Source organism: Neltuma alba, unplaced genomic scaffold (genome assembly GCF_004799145.2).
Source record: "Neltuma alba isolate B1F8T4 unplaced genomic scaffold, ASM479914v2 tig00010583_pilon, whole genome shotgun sequence".
NCBI classification, from domain to species: Eukaryota; Viridiplantae; Streptophyta; class Magnoliopsida; order Fabales; family Fabaceae; genus Neltuma; species Neltuma alba.
This window is the reverse complement of record NW_021635448.1, coordinates 36,622-60,151: the sequence shown is the minus strand read 5'-3', so window position 1 is coordinate 60,151 and position 23,530 is coordinate 36,622. Positions and strand designations below refer to the sequence as shown.

The 23,530-nt window shown below is 36.0% G+C and overlaps 1 pseudogene; it reads left to right on the top strand.

The window, feature by feature from the left end:
* LOC114757243 (uncharacterized) overlaps window positions 1–10,031 on the top strand; it is a 44,053-nt pseudogene extending 34,022 nt beyond the window's left edge.
* Window positions 10,032–23,530: the final 13,499 nt, after the last annotated feature.

Sequence of the window (23,530 nt, the reverse complement as noted above, 5' to 3'; positions counted from 1 at the left end):
AACCTTTTAACTTCAAATCCTTCATTGAAACAAGGTTACTGATGTTAGAAGTGTAACCTTCTGACACTTTTATCACAGCAAGAAACTCACAAAAGCTATTTTTCTCTTTTCTAGAAAGCATATGAGCTGCCGAACGAAGAAATGTATGAGTTCCCTTATCCTGTGGTGCCAATTCCTCCCTTATCCCTATCTCAACTATGTCTAGCCTCGTATTTATGCCATCTTTAATCTTTCTGGGAATATGGAGTAATGTGCCAAACAGAGTTTCACATACGTTTTTCTCAATATGCATAGCATCAAGAAAATGTCTCACATTCAAGGTTATCCAATACGGCAACATAAATAAAATAGACCTCTTCTTCTACCCACTTGTCCCAATATACCCGTGAAAGGTTTTCCAACATATTTCACCTTTTGAAATACATCCTCCCTAGTCAACGGGGTAGGTGCCTTACCTTCTTCTAAATTCCCATTGAAATATTTCTTAAATTGCCAGTGAGGATGATCACGATGCAACCATCTACAATATCCCATGTATGAATTTTTTATTCTATGCTTCAACCTTATGGAATTTGTGCTTTCTTCACAAATGGGACAACCAAATTGCCCTTTAATATTATACCTTGAGAGATTACCATACGCAAGTAAGTCATTAATTGTGCCAAGCAACATAGCTCTCAACTTGAATGTTTCTTCCGTATATGCATCATATATATTAACTCCATTCTCCCACAATACTTTCATGTCTTCAATTAATGGAGCTCGATATATATATATATCTATGTCATTTTCTAGTTGCTTTGGCCCAGAGATTATCATAGACATTATTAAATACTTGCGTTTTATGCATAGCCATAGAGGAAGGTTATATATAAACAAAATCACTAGCCATGTGCTATGGGTGCTGCTTTACATCCCATACGGGTTCATCCTGTTAGTGGCTAATGCAAGGTGTAGATTTCTATCTTCTTCTCCAAATTCAAAATACTCAATATCAAACTTCTTCCATTCTAGAGAATCAGCAGGATACCGAAGCATGCCATCTTTAATCCTTTCATTTGTATGCCACCTTAAATTTCTCGCATCTTCTACATTACTATAAAGCATTTGAATCTTGGTATAATGGGAAAATACCATAATGCCTTCTTTAGGCTCTTCCTATTCTCTTGCTAGCATAACACATTACACTTAGGACACTCAGTTAGAGACGTATACTCCTTCCTAAACAAAATGTAATCATTAGGGCAAGCATGTATCTTCTTATAGCTGTGGCTGACAGAGCGCAACACTTGCTTTACATCATCCGTTTTGCTTGGAAGCTTGTTTTCTTTCAGTAGCATTTATTTAACAAGTAATAACGGTTTTGTGAAGCTTGTATCGCTCCACTCGTTTCTTGCCTTTGGATTATATAGTTTTAATACTGCAGACAATTTTGTAAAATCAGTACAACCTTCATATAGAGGTTTCTTAGCATAACACTTCAACCTGTCAAACATTTCAGGACAATCGTCAAGTTCTAATTCAATCGTATTGGTTCTATCCTCAAGACGGTCAGCTTTACATGTACTTATGTCAAAATTAGATGATCCACAGCTTTTACTATGCCCTCGACTACTATCACTTGCATCTCTTGTCTCTCTGTGCTTTGTCTAACACTTGTAACTTTGATCGATTCCATTAATAATTAAGTGGCTCTCATAATTGGATGGTGAAACTCACTTCAGAAGGCAACACTCAAGACAGGGGCAAATAATCCTATTGCGGTCATCGGCGTGCTCAATCACAAACTTAATAAAATCTTCTACCCTATTCCTATATTCCTTTGATAGACGATTGGCAGACATCCATTCCTTGCCCATGGTCCCCAACTAAGATGAATCATTTAGAGGAAAATGTGATCAGCAACTCAAAGATACTAGGAGAATTAAACAAAAATAGGAATTCAATACATGAGGCACTATTGATCACATTTATCCCTCTTTAATTCTACTTGTTAACAACTAGTAATTCTAGTTGTTAGCAACTAGTAATTTAACAAAAATTCACTTTGACTTCAGTTTGAAAAATATTCTATTACTACTGATGTGCTATTCCATTTGGAAAAAATTTGGCAGCATAACGGCTCATAACTTAGCATTCCCCTATTTAACTTCAAATGAAGTGTTAAGCAGAAAACCATCAGCAAGGCAATTTCAATATATAACAACATACAAATTAATTAACAGTAAAAAACATAAAACATACAACCTCAGTCAATTTCAATTATAGAAACAAAAATTGAAACATTAGCAATTTTGATAATTTATTAAAAAATTTATAGCTAAAACAGAAATTAAAAAGAGCCTAAACCCAAAAACTGATCAAAATACAAAAACAAGGATTAAGTCGAACAGAAAAACTATAATGGAGCAAAAATAATTGATCATCCTATCATCCTTTTTTAACTACAATCATTTTAAAAGAACTACTAGAGGAGGTAAGTGTTGGAAATTGTGCCATAGAGACCAATCATTGTGTTATGAACATTGTTGATTTATAGATTTCTTAATTATGTTATCATATTATTTGCATGTTTACTGTGATGACTATCCTTGTGATTGAGCTCAAGATATTATTATCTTTTCATTTCATTATCCATGATTTTGTGATATTTTCTAGCCCTTTTTAATGATAATTGTGCTTAATTTAGATTAAGAGTCCTTACTTTAAGTTAGTGTCATTTTGAGGATTAAATTGTCATAATTGGTTATTAATTGGACTCAATTGATTTCTAGGACAATTGATACTTCAATTTGTTGCTTTCTATTGTAGGACACTAAAGATTGGGACCAAAATTGAAGAACTCAAGGCACAAGAAGCAAGAAAGGATACTCTGCCTTAGTTCGCTGCGGCACACTAATTACTTCGCCGCGGCGAACATCATCTGTTGAAGCAAGGCTCTCTGCCATGTTTCGCTGCGACAAACATATTACTTTGCCGCGGCGAACCTCTCGTATTAGCAAATCTCATACCCGACCATTTCGGGAAATTTTGACCTACCCATCCCCAGAAACCGACCCATGCACGCAATTTTCGGGTTAGAAACCCTATTTTGGGTATGATGAGGTCAGACTCTCATTATTCAGCCTCCACCTACGTTTCTATCATCTTCTTCTCTCATCTCACCCTCAGAAACCCTAATCCTCCATTTCCATTTCTTCCATCTGCTACTGTCATGGCTGAAGAACAATCTCTAGTTGGAGCTGATTCAAGAGCTATGATGAGCTAAGCCTCTCAACTCTTGAATATGGTGGAAGAAGCATGAGTTCCAAGAGCTTCAAAGGGGAGTTAGCTTCATCCATAGTTCTAGTTCTTTATTTATGAATTTCTAGGTCTTAGGATTTGTAAATTTGGGCTGAACTATTTTGATTATGGTTGTAATCAATTCTAGATGATTATCTTGTGTATTGGATTAGTTAATGTTGAATTTGAGCTTCAATATATGTGGTTACATATATGTTTCTATGCAACTCTTTTGATACTCTCTTTCTTGCATGGTATTGTTTGATTGTTGAGTTAATCTAGGCTTGCATTAAACCAAGTGCATTAATTAATCTTAATACACACACTAAGTGAGCTTAATAGGATCTTATGAGATGGGTGGCCATTGATTAAGATCCTAGACTTAAAGAGTTCTTTAAGGTTTTTCCTTTAGAAAACTTGGTGATTTTTACTCCCAAAATTATTTTGAACTATGATTGCTTCAAAGCCATTTTCAAGAGATTACCTATCATTAATTTCCACTACATTACTACTATCTTAGAAAAATCCAAAAACATAGTAACTTAGATTTGATTTAATTGCATTTAGTTTTGGCACATTTCATTAAATGTTAAAAACCCAAAAACCCCTTTTTCATTACTCTGCATAACATTTAGTCTAACCTAGATAACTAACTAAGGCTCCCAAAAGAGAAACGACCCGAGTTTGCATTACTGCATAGCTTGGATAAATTTTTGAGTGAGAACCCCTAAGCGAACGATAAGAAAGGCTCTCTTTCACCTTGGATAACTCATGATTTTATCCTAAATGTCCCTGGTCGGTCATCTATGTGGGAGTAGAGATGAAATGAGACCAGTATGGCTTTGAAGATGTATGAGATATAAATCAAAGTCATAGGCACATGTAAGAGTACAGGGTGTTGGACTGACCCACTATGAGAGAGCTGCATGGGTTAAGTCATAAGCTTCTCTCATATACAAACCATGTCACTATGCCCTTTGACCTAAGATCATCATGGATTCCTACATGAGAAACGCTCAGCTTTGACCTAGTCAAAAGTCACTTTTGACCGAGTGATCATAAAGACTATGTTCAGGCTTAGTGGTTTTTCATATGGAGGAATGTGAATGGTCAAGATGGAATTTGTCCCTCACATTCGTAGAGAGATATTACTGGGCCCCTTGATGAGTGAGTCTGAGAAATGTATAGCCATACTATAATGGAAAGGCAGTTCCATTTCTATACTCAGACTACTTAGGGATCGAGAAAGTAATGGTCAGGAATAGGAGGATGACGTTCTCCATGCCTCATCTATGACCAAAATGTCATGTGACAAAAGGGACGTGATATGGTTGTATGAAAGGTTACATCGTTCATCGATCCTCATATGATTTGGGTAGTCATGATGTCTTGCTAGAGACCGCCACGACTTGTGAGTCATTATAGTAATTCCAATGGGCCTACAGGGTCACACACAAAATAGCCTCAACTTGGTTGGAGGAATGAAGAGAGTAGACCTCCAAACAGATTTCAGAAGAGTAGAGGAGCTAGTTCATCCTCAAACTAGTTCTAAAACCAACCTCAAGCCTTGACTATTCCACCTAAAGAAGACACAAATCAACTCTTGCATAACATGATGGCTTTGATAAAAGAAGAAAGGAATTCCAATGCCAATCAAATCAACTCTTTGGCTTCCTTGATTCAATAAGACTCCTCTAAAAATGATGCCAGATTTAGAGCGCTAGAGAAAAGAATGAAGCATTAGGAGACAAAGGCTAAGAACATCAACTCATATGTAACTCAGCTGTCTAATAACATAAGTGAACAGCAAGCTAGGAGCAGCGGTACTATTCCCTCCAATACTATTATAAACCCTAAGGGTTTGAATGCTATCACTCTTCGAAGTGGGAAGCAAGTTAAGTTTAATGAAGAGGAGGATGAGACTGTTGATGAGGAGATTACTTGTGATGATCTGCCACTATCTTCCCGAGAGGTCAAGAAGTCCAAAAGCTCCAAGGAGATAAAATTACGACAGAAGGAGTCTACTACCAAGCATGATGGCAAGGGGAATGCAAAGGAATCTGAACTAAGCAAGCATACAGCCTTGAGTAAGGAAGGTAAGGAGGTAAACATCAATGAACTACCTTTTCCTCGTTCTTACTTGAAAAATGTAAAAATAGGCAGTGAAAGGCAAGATCATGAGTTGCTTGAGACTTTTAGGAAGGTCGAAGTCAACATTCCCTTGCTTGACCTAATTAAAAAGATTCCTAAATATGCAAAAGTTCTTAAAGAGCTGTGTACATAAAAGAGGAGATTTAAGCCTAATGAAAGAGTCCAATTGCCCTCTAATGTGTCTGCCTTATTTAAACCCCCAAATCAAAGTAAAATGCCAAGACCCTGGATCTTTCACTATCCTTTGCACTATAGGAAAAGTCACTATAGGGGGAGCCCTGCTAGATCTAGGAGCAGGTGTTAATGTCATGCCTAAGTCCGTTTACACTTCACTAGGAGTCAAAACTCTTAAGTCTACTACTGTTGTACTCCAACTAGCTAATAGGACTGTTAGGTATCCTAAAGGCATTATTGAGGATATTTTGGTCTAAGTTAAGGATTTGGTTTTCCCTATTGATTTTTATATGCTTGACATGTCTTCTGAGCTTGTAAATGACACCACATTAATCCTTGGTCGGCCTTTCTTAAGGACTGTTAATACCATGATTTGCATAAAAGAGGGGACCATTACAATGGAAGTGGGTGATAATAAGGTTTCTTTTAACATGTATGAAGCAATAAAACATCCTTATGAGGAGTATTCACTTTTGGGTGTTAACTTGATAGACATTGCTGTTGAGGATGCTTGCTCTAAAATTGAATTGCAACATGATTCTTTTTATTCTGACCTTTACTTCACTGATTCTAATGATGAAAATAAATCTGTTTCTTCTTTTTCATCTCTTTATTCATCTCTTTCTACTTGTTCATGTGGTGGTGACGTGACATGCCTTGACTGTACTGTAGTTAATTGCATGCTTTCCATCTCGTATACATTCTCTGTGTCATCTACCAATGCAAATTTGAATTGTGATTCCTTTATTATTAGTGATTTCTGTTGATATTTCAGATTACCTAACATTTCAGAAGCTGATGCTGAAATGGAGAATGATGGTATATAGAAGAATCCCTCTAAGACGGTTGCTGCTATAGATCAACTTGAAGTTGGTTCAATGCTTGGAGAGGAAGGAAACTACAAAGCTGATCATATTCAACCGAAGCTGCCATTGGTTGAAGGAAAGGGGAGTAATCTGTTCTCTCTTGAACTTCATAAACTGATCCCTTCTATTGTGCAACCACCTATACTTGATTTGAAACCCCTACCCCGTACTCTGAAATATGCTTTCCTTGAGTCTAATGAATAATTACCTGTTATTATTACTAACTCGCTATCTGAGGGTGAGAAAGAGAGACTCTTATCTGTTTTAAGGGAGCATAAGAGGGCAATAAGGTAGACTTTAGCAGATATTCCTAGAATTAGTCCAGCTATTTGCACATATAGGATTCTCCTTAGTGAGGGATCAAAACTAATGAGGCAGCCCTAAAGATGACTGAACCCTCTTATACTTGATGTAGTTAAGAAGGAGATTACTAAGCTTTTGGGTACAGGGATTATATATCCTATTTCTAATAGCGAATAGGTCAGTCCGGTACACATAGTACCCAAAAAGAGTAGGGTGATGGTGGTTAAGAATGAACGGGATGAGCTTATCCGTACAAGGGTGCAAAATTCATGGCGTGTGTGCATAGACTATAGAAAACTTAATGATGCCACACGAAGAGATCACTTCCCTATCCCTTTCATAGATCAAACATTAGAGAGGCTTGTTGGCAAGTCACATTATTGTTTCTAGATGGCTTTTCAGGTTCCTATAGCCCCTGAGGATTAGGGCAAAACCACTTTTACATGCCCCTTCGGTACCTTCGCTTATCGTAGGATGTCATTTGGGTTATGTAACGCTCCAGGCACCTTTCAAAAGTGCATGATGGTGATTTTTAATGACCTCCTTGAGAAAAACATGGAAGTCTTCATGGATGACTTCACAGTCTATGGGGAGAGCTTTGATCAGTGCCTGAATAGCCTAAAACAGGCCCATGAGAGGTGTATAGATAAGAAGTTGGTCTTAAATTTTGAGAAATGTCATTTTATGGTGGATAGTGGGATATTTTTAGGCCACCTAATCTCCCAAAAGGGGATTGAGGTTGAAAAGGCTAAAATTGAAGTTATTTCTTCATTTCCTTATCCCACCTATCTTAAAGATTTAAGATCCTTCTCAGGGCATGCAGGGTTTTACTAGTGATTTATTAAAGATTTTATTAAAGTTGCCCTGCCTCTTTCTACTTTGTTGAAAAAAGATGTGAAATTTAACTTTGACGACAATTGTAGACATCCTTTGATGCTCTTAAATCTATGCTTGTTTCACCTCCAATTTTAACTGCACCTAATTGGGATTTACACTCTGAACTATCATGTGATGCTTCTAATTTTGCAGTGGGTGCCATGCTTGGTCAAAAGAAGGAGGAGCAATCCAGAGTCATATATTATGCCTCTAAAACACTTGACCTAACTCAAGTCAACTATACCACCACCGAGAAGGAGATGTTCACTATTGTTTTTGCCTTAGATAAGTTTAGGCAATATCTAATTGATTCTCGAGTGGTTGTGTTTCCAGATCATGCGGCTATCTGCTATCTACTCAAGAAGCCACAATCTAAGCAAAGATTGATTAAGTGGGCTTTGCTTCTGCAAGAGTTTGATATTGAGATAAAAGATCAAGCTAGGACAGTGAATCAAGTAGCAGATCACCTAAGTAGGCTACCAGAGGACACAAGAGGAGTAGACTCTTATAAACTTACTTGTGATTCTTTTCCTGATTCCGCTTTTGTGCTTTGGTTGTTAAAGAGCCTTGGTATGTTGATATTGTCAATTATATCATTACTGGACTCACCCCTCCTTTTATGTCTAGATTTCAGGCACAGAAGCTTCGAAGTAAGTCCTAACGCTACATATGGGATGCACCTCATCTTTGGAGAATGTGTAATGATCAAGTTATTAAGAAGTGCGTGCCAAATGAAGATTTCGAGCCCATTATTTCAGTTTGCCATTCCATGGTTTGTGGGGGTCATTTTAGTATAAGGAGAACATTTAGGAAAATCCAAAATTTTGGATTTTATTTGCCAACCTTTTTTAAAGACTCTTTTGCATTTTGTCAGTCCTGTGACAAATGTCAACATTTTAGAGGTTTAGGAAAAAGGCATGAGATGCCTCAACAGCCTTTATTGTTTTGCGAAATCTTTGATGTTTGGGGTATTGGTTTCACGGGACCCTTTCCTTTATCCTTTGGTTTTGTATATATTTTGTTAGCTATAGATTATGTGTCTAAATGGATAGAAGCGATACCTTCTAGAAAAGATGATGCCCAAGCTATTTTAAAATTTCTTAAATCAAACATTTTCTGTAGGTATGGGATCCTTAAGGTTGTAATGAGTGACAGGGGTACACATTTCTGTAATAGGATTGTAGATAATCTGTTTTTAAAATTTAGTGTCACTCATAAAGTCTCCACTACCTACCACTCCCAAACCAATAGTCAAGCTAAAATTTCAAATAGAGAGGTGAAGCACATACTGGAAAAGATGGTAAAGCCTTCCAAGAAAGACTAGAGTTTATGCTTGGAAGAAGCATTGTGGGCTTATCGAACAGCATACAAATCACCCATTGGCATGTCCCCTTACAGCTTGGTCTTTGGGAAAGCTTGCCATTTACCAGTGGAGCTCAAGCACAAGGCCTATTGGGCAGTCAAGCAGTGCAACTTGAATATAAAGTCTACCAGAAAGGAGAGGAAGTTACAACTGCAAGAGTTGGAGGAGCTTAGATTTGAAGCTTATGAAACTCCAGACTCTACAAGGAGAAAACAAAGTTCGTGCATGACTAGGAATCCTACGGAAGCACTTCAAAGAGGGCAACCAAGTACTGTTGTATAAGCTTGGTTCACTTTCAAGCAAGGAAAATTCAACACCCGATGGGACGGGCCCTGTACGATCATAAGAGTGCACAACTTTGGCATGGTTGAGCTTTTGCATGAGGAGGCTAGAGCCAGACTCAAAGTCAATGGCCATCTATTAAAGCTCTACCATAAGAATCAAAAGCCTCCTTAACTCCCAGGTTGTTTCTTTCCTTCACTCATTTACTTACTTTTGCACTATTATTGCTTGTGATATATTCTGTCCATTGGTATGCTGATTCAGTGTTGGGGAGAAACCATCTCAGTAGTATAGTTTTAGTGTAGTTAGTAATTTTTCTATTCAATAAGACTCCCTTCTTGATTTTGATCTCTGCTCTTTCTCCTTATGTGCTTAGTTGTTATAGTGCAATAAATTGTTAAATTAACTGTTTTTGATTGATAGAGAAAGTTTGCTACTCTATTTTGTGTGTTATGCTGCCCTATCATACATTTATTGAGGACCTTTTGATCTTATTTTGTGCACTTTAAAGTTCTTAAAGTATCCAGCTACCCCTTTTGTTTTTGTGCTTTGCTCCTCTGCTGCTGTGTTGTTTCTGTTTAGTTTTTGGGTTCTCTAGCTACTTTCATCGCAACGAAGTTGCCCAGCTTTTATCTGTTGCTCTTAGTGGAACTTTCACCACGGTGAACTCTAACTTTTGCCACGGTAAAGCTCACCCAGTTCTGTGTCTTACTCTTGGGATACTTTTGCCATAATGAGGTCCCTTTTCTTTCCTTTCTCTTCATCTCAGAAGGTTTCGCCGCGGTGAACTTCTTCCTTCACTGTGGTGAAACCCCGGATTCTATGCAGAACGCTTTACTTAAACCCTACTTTTCAATGTTAAATTACCATTTTGCCCTTTCTAACTGCCTACCCATTTAATTTCTTTAACTCCATTTTCATCTTTTCACTTCCCTTCAACCTTTAACCTCCCCAAACATCCCCTTCAGTTCCATACTCTCAAAACCGTTGAGCCCCCCTCCTTTCCACATTTTCTTTTCTCTTCATTCCTCTCCTTTCCTCTTATCTGCATATTTTAGTGCAGCACCCCTCTCTTCTCTCTGGTCTCTCTTTTTTTTCTCCCATTCATCTCTTTTTGCCTGCTTTTCCCTTTGCTGCTTCGCTCAACTTTCTCTATGCAGACCCTCCTTTTTTGTTGTGGTAAGTCCTACCTTTCTTCTTCTTATTCCTTTACTCTTTCTTTGTTCTGATTTCATTTTATGTTTAGGGTTTGTCATTTATTTGTTTAGTTCCTTTGGTTAGTTGTTTAGTTAGGTTGTTTTTGCTGTCAGTTTTCAGTTACATAGCTCTTGGGCTATCTAATGATTCATGGTGCATTTTATTTTTTTGTGATTCCCTTACTCAATTTTGAAAGTTTTTGGTATATTGAAAACCTATGAATCATTATATAGCCATTTGCTATTACCTAGGTTGTTAATTTTGGTTTTTCTGGGGTAGTTTTAGTTGCTTTCTATTTGGTCTTTGTTTTGTTTGTTTTGTTTATTGTGCTCAAAGTATGCCTCATACTAAGAACCCTGCGCCTGTGTTTGAATCTGATTCTAGGGATGAATATACTTTTAAGGAGTTGTATGAAAAGATTGATTAGAGACCTCTTCTCAAGGAGTGACCTTTTTCCTTAGACCCCCCAGATAACCCTTTTGTCCGCTAACTCCAAGCATCCTAATTGACCGGTTTGGTCCAGGAGCGTTCCATGGGCAATGATGCTTTTGTTAGCCATTTTTACACCTATGCTCGATTCCATGGCTCTATGATCATTGACTTTCGCAATGTCCGTGTCCACCATTCTTTTACTACTGAAAACTTCCGCTACCATTACCGCCTTCCTCCTTGTAGCCATTCTCGTTATTCGGAATATAGAGATAACTATCCTTTTGATGATGTTATCCAAACCTTGTGTCATGAAAGTGCCACTTGGCATTGCCCCTGCACTACAGAACAATACCTAAAGTGATCCGAGTTTCGACCTGAGGCTCGTCCTTGGCTACACTTTGTCTGCAACAACTTAGTACCCACCACCTACCTAGCCCATGTTCCTAAGTATCAATCCCTATACATCTACCTTCTCATGACTGGCTGATCATTTAATGTAGCTGACACCATTTACTTAGCTCTCCATGATGCCATCAACACCCCTAAACTCACCAATAACATCATTTTCCCCCACCTAGTCACTGACCTTTTTGTGCTGCTAATGTCCCTGAGTACAACAATGACAACTACTTTGAGCCAACCCCCTATTTCAATATGACCGCCTTAAACAGCCTGTCATTGGACCACCTCCACCCATCCAACCTGTTTATGACGTTGGAGTAACCCATGCAGCTGGTGCACCAGCCCCAGAAGCCCAAGAAGGCCAAGAAGGCTAGGAAGATCAGGAAGCCCTTGAACATGTCATCTTGGACACCCTGGCTGATGATATCGATGAGCTGGTAGAGCACGTCCACCAGCTACATGTCACACTCCTCTGATAGACGAAGAGGCAGAAGGACCGTGATGCTCTTTATGATCGAGACCGGCATTACCACTGTCATATGGATGCTTTTATTGCTGAACAATTGAAGTTTCTACTACCTTCCAAGGAGGATGACCCTCAGAGCGGAGCCGGGACATTTGGAGCAGGAACTTCTGGTACAGGACCATCTGGGTCTGGGGCGGATAATACTGGGATGTAGCAGTAGTTCTTTCTTTGTATGCTTTGTTTCTTGTTTTTATTTCTATTTTGAGTCAGCGTTGCTGGATACTTGTTAAGCTTTTTGGTGTTTTCATTACTTTGCACTTGTCTAGTTGGATTGGATGTTGGTTTAACTGTTTGGCTACTAATGGCTTTCTTATTTTGTTGTTATCTTTACAATTGCATTGATCTCTTGTGCTATTTTCACTTATCTTTTTTGTTTTGCCTACAACCTATCACCCTTCTCCCTCCTCTTTGTGAATTCAATGTGTTGTGCTTCAATTTAAATTGGACTTCATAACTTCTGGTTCACTTGTTGATTAGTTTGCATGTATCGGTTTAAAAATTGAGGACAATGTTGTGTTTAAGTATAGGGGAGGGATCTTTATTTTTCATTTTAGCAAATGCTTCATCATGCATCCATTTTGACTCCTTAGGTGCTTTAGAACTGATCAACTGTGGCATTTTTGAAGTTATTGAAGTTAACTTTCAGGGAAGTTTGAAAATTGCATTGCATTCTGTCTTTCTGCCAACCTTCGCCGTGACAAACTCCTTCTTTCGCCGCGGTGAAGCACTTCTTTCTCACCTATTTTCACTTCTCGGCCATACTTCACTGTAGCCAACTTATGGTTTCACCGCAGCGAAGCAGGCCTGTTACCAAGTCTTACTTCTCAGCTAATGTTCGTTGTGGCCCACTCCTTCCTTCACCACGACGAAGTCCCAAAAAAAACATTAAATGCTTTGCAATTTCATTTTTCTTTGTTTGGAAATTCTCCTGGTTTAGATTCTTAATACTCCTGCATTTTTTAAAAAAAATTTATTGCAATTCAAATTATACTTATGCTTTTAGAAAGCTACCCATGCTTTTAAATGATGGTTGAACTTAGATTAGTTATTCCCTACTGTTTTTTATAAAGAGTAAATGTGGGTATCCTTTGAAAACAGGATTATGCGCTTTTAAACCTTGAGATTGATTAATTGAGATACTAGCCTTGTTGGAAGTGATTTTCCAAACCTGTTCCAGACCTTGGAGGTTAAATCAAAATTTTTATCCAAGGATTACACTATAAGGTGCAACCTTGGGTCATTTCACTTGAACGGAGCCTTAATGAAATGGACCTAAGTTAACTTAAATGTCATTCAATGCAAACTTGAACATAAACAGGGGGTTTTGGTTTTTCAAAATCATTAAGTAAATTGCATGAATGATAAACAAAATATTTTTGGATTTTAGAGAAATGAGTAATGAATGATGATAAACAGATAACCAAACAATGATGAAGATCCTCTTGGAAGTGTGCTTAGGCTATCATAGTTCAAAATCAATTGATATGGGAGTAGAAATCACTAAGTTTTGAAATGATAAACCTTAAAATACTCTTTAAGTCCAGAATCTTAATAAATGAACTCCATTTCTCAAGATCCTGTTAAGTGCTCTTAGTGAGTATAGAAAGATTGATTAATGCAACAGTTCAAATACAATCAAAATCAACTCAATATCAAAACACAACCGTGTAAGAGTAGAGAGAATCAAAAGATTACAAATGACATATATGAAACTTCAAATATTTAAGCTCAAGGTTCTACAATAACCAATCCACTACACAAATGAAAATCCAAATCTAATTACAACTATAATCAAGTAGTTCAACTACAAAATACAAATCCTAAACCTAGAAATTCAAAAATTCACAGCTGAACTAGGATTAAACTACTCCCCTTCCTAGCTCATTAAACTCTAGCCATTGCTACACCTTGAAGAGGAAGGAAAAATGCCTAGCCACATATAGGAAATCTAAAGCATCTCAACTAGGAAAGATCTTAGCTTCCCATGGTGGAGGTTTGACAGTGAAAAATAGAAATTAGGGTTAGATGAGAGAGAACGGAGATAGAGGCTGTGTGTGAGTGAATGATATCACTTACATGAAAATAGGGTTTCTCCCCCAGTGTTGGGGTGTACTGGGTTGGTTTATGAGAGTGGGTAGGTAAAATTTTTGAAAATGGTTCGGGTCTGGGTTGTTGATTCGAGGGGTTCACCGTGGCAAAGGTATGGCTTCGTCATGGCAAACATTAGCCGAGAAGTCTTCTGCTTGATGTGGTGCCTTCGCTGAGGTGAAGATAGAAGTTGGCCACGATGAACCTTAGCTGAGAAGGATCTTCAAGTAGAGAATCCTTTCTTCGTCGCAGCGAGACATAAGTTGGCCGCGGTGAAACCTGGCAGAGGCGTCATTACGTCTTGTGTGCTGTATTTCCTTGATCTTCACTCTTGGCTCTTTTTCTTGAGTGTCTTGAAATGAAAAGAAATGGTTTGAGGTATCGATTGTCCCAGAAATCAATTAAATGCAATTAATGAATAAATATGACAATTTTACCCTCAAACAACACTAACCCAAAACAAAGACCTTTAATCTCAATTAAGCACAAATATCATTAAAAGGAGCCAAAAAGTGTAACAAAAACATAGAAAATGTCATCAAATAGTATAACAATTTGAGCTCACTCCCAGTTCCTAAACCGGTAACCATCTCTAATGCCACACCAGTAACTACTATTTCAACCTCTTTTGTCTCACACTCTGTCTCATAAACCATTCCTCCCTCTACCTCACTTGATCTCATTCCATTTACTCGACCTCAACCACTACCCCCATCTCTCAAGCTGTCTCTCCTATTTCACAGCTTCCTCCTTTTCCTATTCCTTTTACCTTACCCTTTTTTTCTTTTCCTTCTACTTCTTCCCTTGATGCTGACAAGAAAGGGGAGAAGAATTCAGATTTAGACTATATTTGATGTTAGTTTTTATGTTTCTGCTTTAATTTTTGTTTGTGGTTTAATTTTTTAATGTTAGTAGTTTTTTGTGTTACGGGTTTAATTTCTGTATTTTGCTCTTAAATCTTGAGATATGTTGTTTTGGATCCTATTTCAATATATATATATATATATATATGAATTTCAGTTATCAGTTCATCAGTCTTATACTTTATCAGTTCATCAGTTTTATCACTGTTTTTGAGTTTGTAAATCTATTCTATCAAAATGATTTATTTCCTATGCCTCAAATGCTTTCTATATCTTATATTTTTTCATTATCAAAAAGGGGTTGTGTCACACCTTACTTTTATACACTTTAGCATATATACAGAAGCATTGAGAACCACATTCGTTGGCTTTAAGGTTAGAAAATCAAGTTTTAAAGTTTGTCACGGTTTACTACACATTCCAGAATTTGGGGGCCAACTTTGAAAAATCATAACTAATTCTAGAAAAATAGAAATAGAGTGGTTCTAGTTTTCACATAAAGCTCTTTCAATTCTCTACAAGGGAAAAATAACAATCTGGACTTAAACCTTACCAATTCGTATAGTTTATTCATCAAATATTACTATTTATTTGATCAAAACAGTGTTTTCCAGAAGTCCTGCTTCAACTTTGAATAGCCATAAATCTTAGCTTATAGATCCATTTCATGTGATCTACCACTTGTTTTAAAGCTCAAGATGTGATCTAACAACTCACCAAATTTCATGGCAAAATTTGTTCATTTTCTCTGTCTCATCATTTGGCACCAATTCGTGGCTTATTTAGGGACTCTCTAACTCCCTAACTTAATTCAACATTTTCAAATAAATTCATTTCTTGCATTTCCCATGTTGTCATTGCATATACTATTTTCATACATAATCACATGTTATCTTACATACCATAAATATTTTAAATATCATCGAATATACATGACATGATTATAACACCAACTAACACAATAGTTACATAACATAGCATGTTGTGGAAACATAAGACATGTTTGGTTTCTTCCCTTTATCTTGCACTTCCACTTCTTGAATTTTCCTTCAAGCTTGTAGCACCTATTAGGGCTTGTTAAGGGAGGGTGAGATTCGGGAGAATCTCAGTAGCAAACACTACCTATAAGCATGCAAGACATAATGCAAATGTATGACATGTTATAATATCCTAAACATTAACATATGAATACCATGGCAAGTAAGCTAAAGCATTTCATGCTTTCATAACATATTGCCAAGGCAAAGCATAACATAAAATTACAAACATAACTTTGCAAACATTTTATCATAGCTTAGTCACATCATGGCAACACAACCACAGCATGCAAGCATACATATCAAGCACACAATATAAGTAAGTTTACTATCTTGTAACATAGCTTTCCTCTTGCTTTTCCTTTGATTCCCTTGTCTTTCTAACCCTATGGATTTTCAGTCAACACTATTAAACATCCTCTTGAATGTTCTAAGGTCCTAAACATATCAATACATTATGCAAAACAATTATTAGAATCAAGTCATCAACTTATCTCTACTTGATTCTTTCTTGAACATACTTAAACTCTAACTTTTGAGTTTCAATTCCAACCTTCCTAAAATTATTTCCACATGTAATCCCATATAATTTTGCATGTAGAATCCATTTCCAAGCTTAAAATAATTAAAACCCAATCCTAATCATTCAAAACAGTTAAGGCCAAACACATGCTCTTAGATTCCTAAATTTCCATTTTTGATTCCAATGAATTTAAACATACTTTCATAGCATAATCCCACACAAAATCACATTTTAAATCTATTAGAACCATTAAAATTCATTGAAACAGATCCTACCCTTGAGTTCTTAGGTTGGCTGAAATAAATAGTCATGAGTCCTAGGATGATTTCTTCCATAAACCTACTCAAAATAGCACCAACCATCATGATTCAATGTCATTATACAAGTTGCTATCCATTTCCTAAGATTTCCAGCACAACTGGAATTTTCCAGCAATTTCCTTTACCAAAAACTCATGATTTAGCCATTGGAAATGCAACAAATTAAAGCCTAAACATACCTTAAGGAGTCCTTGATCAAAGCTTGATGATTAGCCTTGGATTGGAAGTGGTTTTGAAGGTGTTTAGAAGTCAAGAAAAATTTGTGCAGAGCCTCTCCTATTTTTCCAGATTTTTGCATGAATTTTGGGGGTATTTATAGGTCACAATTTCTGCTGGTTCTTCCCCCTTTGGCAAGCATTTTTGAGTGCCAAACATGGCCTAGAATTAAAGTCAAGCCATCAGCAAATCCTAGCCATCCACTTGCATCTTGCTTTCCAAGTCATTTTTCATCAATGTTTGAAAATTTGCCCAGCACATAATCCAGCTATTTCGGTCATGATGAGCATGAATTTGGGCCTTGTTGGATGCTAAATAAATGGTAAAATCTGATTAGGAAGGAATGGAATTGGTTAGGGTACTTTAAAAATCATTTGGTTACATAATACCCGATTTCTTGCCCCCTATTAGGAAAAATAGCTAAGGGCTTCTAAAATTTCATTTCTTTTCATGATAAATCCCTATTTATTCCAAAAGTGTGATCTAAAAGTTTTGGGAATTTTTCAAGACCTCTAGGTATTTATTTCACATTTTCTCTGAAATCGGGTCTTTACCAATAGGAATTCGGAAGTAAATTCCCCATAAATTATTTCCTGCATTTTCAATGCTTGGAAATAATTTTATAAATTCACATATATTCTCAAGGAACTTACCCATATTTTTTCTTGAATTATTGAGGCCCTTATATAATTAAAATAATTATATTTCCTCAATTTTTACTATTTTCTTCAAAAATCACTACTTTTAGGAAATGTGGCAATAATTTATTTTGGGTTATTTTCACTCCCAAAACATCATATATGACTCAAAAAACCTAATTTACCCTTTTTCCATTTTTAGGGAATTTTTTGAGAATTTTTCATAAATTTTCCATTTTGACTATTGAAGGACCCGATATTATCGGTCCGGCTCCCTTCCGGGTTTCTTAGCATTGCCAATATACCTTCTATTAACTCTTAATTTAATCTTCTCATGGTATACTTATAGAGAAAGGAATATCTCATCCCTCTCTCCCTAGTGATGTAATTAATTAGATAATATTTAATCGGAGTCGATTTTGCCAAATTCTTTTCTACTGGCTCATAACTCCGTCAATCTGTCTCTGCATTTCATTCTTTCCCTTTCATCATAGGGAATTCCTTTAATTTTTCTTAAGTCAAAAGTCAAACCTTAGATAGCTATTTTGACTTTCTTTGGATAAGGTATAAATAAGTTTTAAATTTAATTAAAGCTAACCTCATTACTTTCTGGAGACGGAATTAGTTTTAAAATCTATGATAATTCCTTTGCTACTTTTTCCCAGATTTTCCTAATTATTTGAGGCTGTCTCATAGCTTAAATAATTCAATTTAAGTTACTATCTCAAATTGTCCAAAACCCTAGAATGACTTCAGGGCATTTCCGTCATTTCTAGCCTTATATCGGCTCCGGGATCCTATTCGCATTTTTCTAGAATTTTTCTGGAACATTTGGGCCATTTTTGATAACTTTGAACATTGGTCGACCAGAATTTTTATTATTTACAATTAGGTCCCTACTTGGCCTTGGAATCTTCTCTTTGCAATTTGGTCCTGGGACCTCTACCAAAAAGGGTCTGGTAACCTGCCCATTTCAGGCTAATTTCAGTACTTCTAGGCCTAAAATTTGGGATGTGACAAGTAGAACATTAGATTTAAGAGTTTTGATGATAACAAAATAAGTTTTTAAGTTTCTTTGAATATCTATTACATTAATTGATCAAGTGTTCGATCATCGCTTAATCGAATATGTGTTAAATAAGTGAATGTTTATTTTAAACCTAATACTGTTAAGTTTTATCGATCACATGATAGATAATTCAATGTGCTAAAATAACTTGCTAGATAAATGGGTTGATTGATCATTGGTATAACTGCTTGAATATAAGATGTTTCAGAATATTATCAATCACTTAATCAATAAATAAGTAGTCGATATGCTGCCAGGAAAAAGGTTTAACTTCCTCATTTATAGCAGAAGAATAACCGATCACCTGATTGATCAAGAGGTAATCGATAATGACTCAGATAATTGGTAAGGTTCCTTGACATATTTACTGTTTCAAATAGTTTATAAATTATTGATCATCTTTTTTATCATTGATTTATCAATAACTTGTTCAATCAAAGCTTTACTCTTCTATATTCTAAATCAAGCTTTTCATAGTCAATAATCAATCACTTAATCGATTATCTATTAATCGATCATCAACATATCCCCTTGCATTATTTCTTTAAGGCATTTAAAACTGTTTTTAATCACCTATTCGATCAAACCTTTATAGATCAAGTTCCAAATCATTGTGTTTAAAAGGGTTTATCCACGATAACTCATTTTATCAATAACTTGCTTGATTAAGTGTTTATCGAACATCTATTCCATAGATTACAAATACATTACTTTGAACTAGTCTACACTGTGTTCTTTTTAAGAATATACTTTCATATTATCTTTAACCGTTTCTCAACCTTCTCTTATTATCTTATATTCTTATATAAACTGAGAAAGCACACGTCTTATGATCACAAGGCTTTATCTTATTCTCATATGTATATTCCTAGTTAATTCTATTTGATCATTTATCGATCAAATGTTCCATAAGCGATTGATCCATAATGTCTTCGATAAATGTTTTCTTTGTTTAAATCTGATTCCCCTCATGATAATCAATAATGTTATCGATCAAGGGATTATTGATCATAACTTTGATCAAGTTGATTCACTTTACTTTCTGAATATCTAATGGTTGATTCTATGATTTTCATTTCCTGTATCAAAATAGAGAATCATTATTTCTTCTATTTTTTAATTCATATTCCTTGAAGAAGAAAACTTATAGTTGTGCAAAGAGACTTCTGCAGATTACGAAGCACAACGGTTATATTACAGGCTCAACAACCTACTGTGTCAAAAGCATTTATTACAAACAACCATTTTAACTACCGAACACACACAAGCGATCTTCCAGTGGCTACAAGCTATTGTGCCTAACAAAAACCCAAAAATCTCCAACTAGAGATAGCACCAAGGGCATTGAATGAAATATTGAATACACCGAGCTACCTTCTGTAAAAACTTACTATTGCATTCAATACTTTGTTTTATGTATCGAACTTTAGTGTTTAGAATATTGATAGAACCCTATCTTTATATGGTTTTCTCAAGTGTTTTCTAATGTTTTGTAACACCTTTACCCGATCATGCATGCATTTATAGCTTTTTGATTACATTAATTCATATATTGCGTTTTGTTGTTTAAAGGGTGAATAAGGGTGTCAATTTTCTCTCCTTATTTGTAATTGCTTGATTCGTAATTAGTTAGCCTTTACAAAGCTCTTTGTTGTGATTTTTAGGTAATTGGAGAAGGACCTAAGACCCAAGATAGAGCATTGATGGAGCCACAATGTTATAAGAACTAAAACACAAGAGTTGGAGTGTTCTACCTCCCCAGGTCATGACATGGATTGCTGAAGTCGCAACCTAGATGCCCTTTTAATGGAACTACGTATTTTGGAGCCAGGTCAAGACTGATGCCCTTTGTCTCCCTAGGTCGCGACATGATATTCCAAGGTCACGACCTGGGCCCCCCAAGTCATGACCTGACACTCTTGAGGGTGTGACCTGAGTACGTTAAGTGAAGCTGTGTGTTTTGGAATAGGTTTCTAAGTTTCTACACCTAAAGGGGCAGCTACCATGAACAGGAGGTCTCCATTCTGTAGATTTGCAAGGAGAGGAGCCACCATCATTTCCTCTTAAGCCTTTATTGATTCCATACTTAAAACCTTCATTTTTCTTCACTTTTGCATCATTTTCTACAATTTTGAACCGATCAAACCACTCCAACCACCTTCTTCTCCATTTTTCTAATGCCATTTTTAGCTTCACTCATTGTTGTTCATACCTGGAGTGATTGTGAACAGTTTGAAGACATGAGAGGCCAAATCTTTAGCCTCTTGATGATGGAAGACAAAGCTTGAGCTCAAGGACTTAATAGGGGAGTTATCAGTCTAAACCTGTGCTTAATTCTATATTAGAGATTTCTAGATTTAGGGATTTCTACTATAATATCCCAACTTTTGGGCCTAGAAGTACCACAAATAGTCTGAATTGGATAGGCTACTAGACCCCTTTTGAGCAGAGTCCCAAAGATGAGAAAGGAAGTCAAAGCAGTTTTAGGGACTAAACTGCAAAGTAAAAGTTTTTAGGGGCTCAAGTATAATCAAGGGTAGAGGCTCTAGTAAAGTCTTAAGGGCCCAGAAAGAGAAAAGAGAGTAGAAATAGGCCAAGGGTTAAGTTAGAAACCTCAAAAAGAGGATTGTATGAAATTAAGTCTAAGCAGGGACTAAACTGTAAATTCAGAAAGTTATGACCAACAATGAAAAATAATATTCTAAGGCCCTTCTGTGAAGAGAAAAGATGAAAATACCTCTGAGGTAACTTAAATAGAATTTATGAGGTTATGGCCAGTAAAAAGTATACCATTTGAGGTAATTATTTGGAATAGCAAGAGACCTAAAAAATGCATACAAAAATGAGATTAAATGGTTGAAAGGTTCTACTAATTTATAAAATTAGTCCCGCAACCAAAAGGCCAGTGGAGTGGCTTTAATAAATAAAAAGTTGGTTATGCTGATAAAAGGAAATTTTAGTAAATAAATTTTTATGCAAGGCTTAAAGGAAGTGTTATGACCTAAGAAAATTCATAGATACTCTTTAGAATTAAAAGTAATTTATGGAGTAGATAGAAGAATTTTTTGAGCTCCGAAAGGCCATAAGGAAAGTCGGAGAAATGTGGGCCAAGTAAATTAAGAGGAAACTTAGGGAACAAGTTTGATCCAATGGCTAGGATCTAATCTCCCTTCTCCTCTACCACTTTTGTGACACTTGGTATCTTCTAGAAGAATAAGGTAAGGATGATGCAAGAAGATGATGCAATGATGATGTAAAAGTCAACTTAAAGTTTCAAGATTGCCCTTACTCTTTCTATTAGCCACCAAGGGCATTTTGGTCCATTTAAGCTAAATTTTTAGCTATAAATATCCCACCTTGGAAGAGCATTTTTCTAGCCATTTGTAGAGGGAAAACTCTGCCAAAATTTAGAGAGAAAACGTAGGGGTGAAGGCCAAGAAGAGGGTACAAGATTCAAGCTTCAAGATCAAGGTATGTGATAGTTACAGCATCTGACTTGATGCCTATTTCAAATAAGTTACTCTTTGTATCTGATTTTATAATTTGGCATGATTAAAGTACACTCTATAAGCTTTAAATCCATAGGTAGAACACTTCATTTGGATATGTGTACGATTTATGGTGATTTTTCAAAGTTAGGGTTTGAAATCTAGAAACAGTGTTTAATCTTTGGAAGAGTGTCGAATTCTATACAATTCTGGTACTGTTCAACATAGAATTGATTCCTAATACTATTTTTCCTTTAAAGAGAACTTAAGGAGCTTTCAGTGAGACTTGGAACCACTCATTTTTTATTTTTCTAAAATTACGAATTTTCAAAGTTGAGCAAAAATTCTGGAATTTCTGTGTGAACAGTATCTGTGAAGCAAAATTTTTAGATTTGGTCTTCTTGAATCTAAGACCATCTAAAGTGGTCCTAATTGACAAGAAATGGATCTTAAGGATGGGAAATGATGAGAAAAGCTAGAAAGAAAGCCATAAAACCAAGAGAAAGGGTTGAGGTTCAAGAGAGCTAGTTTCTAATAGATTGTGTGATCATTATGACTATGTTTAGAATCTTGGAACATCCAAGAAGGATATTTGGTGATGTTAACTGAATGCCCACATGGTTGTAAAGTCAATGGAGTCAAAGAAAAAGTAAGAGGAAAGCTTGAGGTGCAAGGTAGTGAACTTACCTATTATTATTGTTTGATGTTGTGTAACATCCCAAAATTTGGAACCCTAGTAATGGGAGTGTGTGAAATGAGATATGATTGATAAGCATAAGGTATGAGTAAAGCATGAAAACCCAAAATGGGACGAAACCGACTTTATCGGGTCCCTAGGGGTAAAATGGTAATTTTGGAAAAAGTTTCTAAAAATTACTTAAAAATAGAAAAAGGTGGAATTAGAGGTTTTTGAGTCACACATGATGTTTTGAGAGTGAGAATAGCCCAAAATAAATTTTGGTGAAAATTCCCAAAAAAATAATTATTTTTGGGAAAATAAGGAAAAATAAAGGGGAATTAAAGTGATATAATTATTTTAATTACTTAAGGACTCCAAATATCTAAGGACAAATATTGATACACTCCCCAAGAATATATATGAATTTATAAAAATTTTTCCAAGCATTGGAAATAGAGGAAATAATTTATGGGGAATTTATTTATGAATTCCTATCGGTAAGGACACGATTTCGGAGAAAATGTGAAATAAATATCTAGAGGTCTTGAAAAATTTCCAAAACTTCCAGATCACACTCTTGGAATAAATAGGGAATTATCATGAAAAGAAATGGAATTTTTGAAGCCCCTAGCTATTTTTCCTAGTAGAGGGCAAGAAATCGGGTATTACGTGACCGAATGAATTTTTAAATTACCCTAACTAATTCCATTGCTTCCTAACCAGTTTTTAGCATTTAGTTAGAATCCAACAAGGCC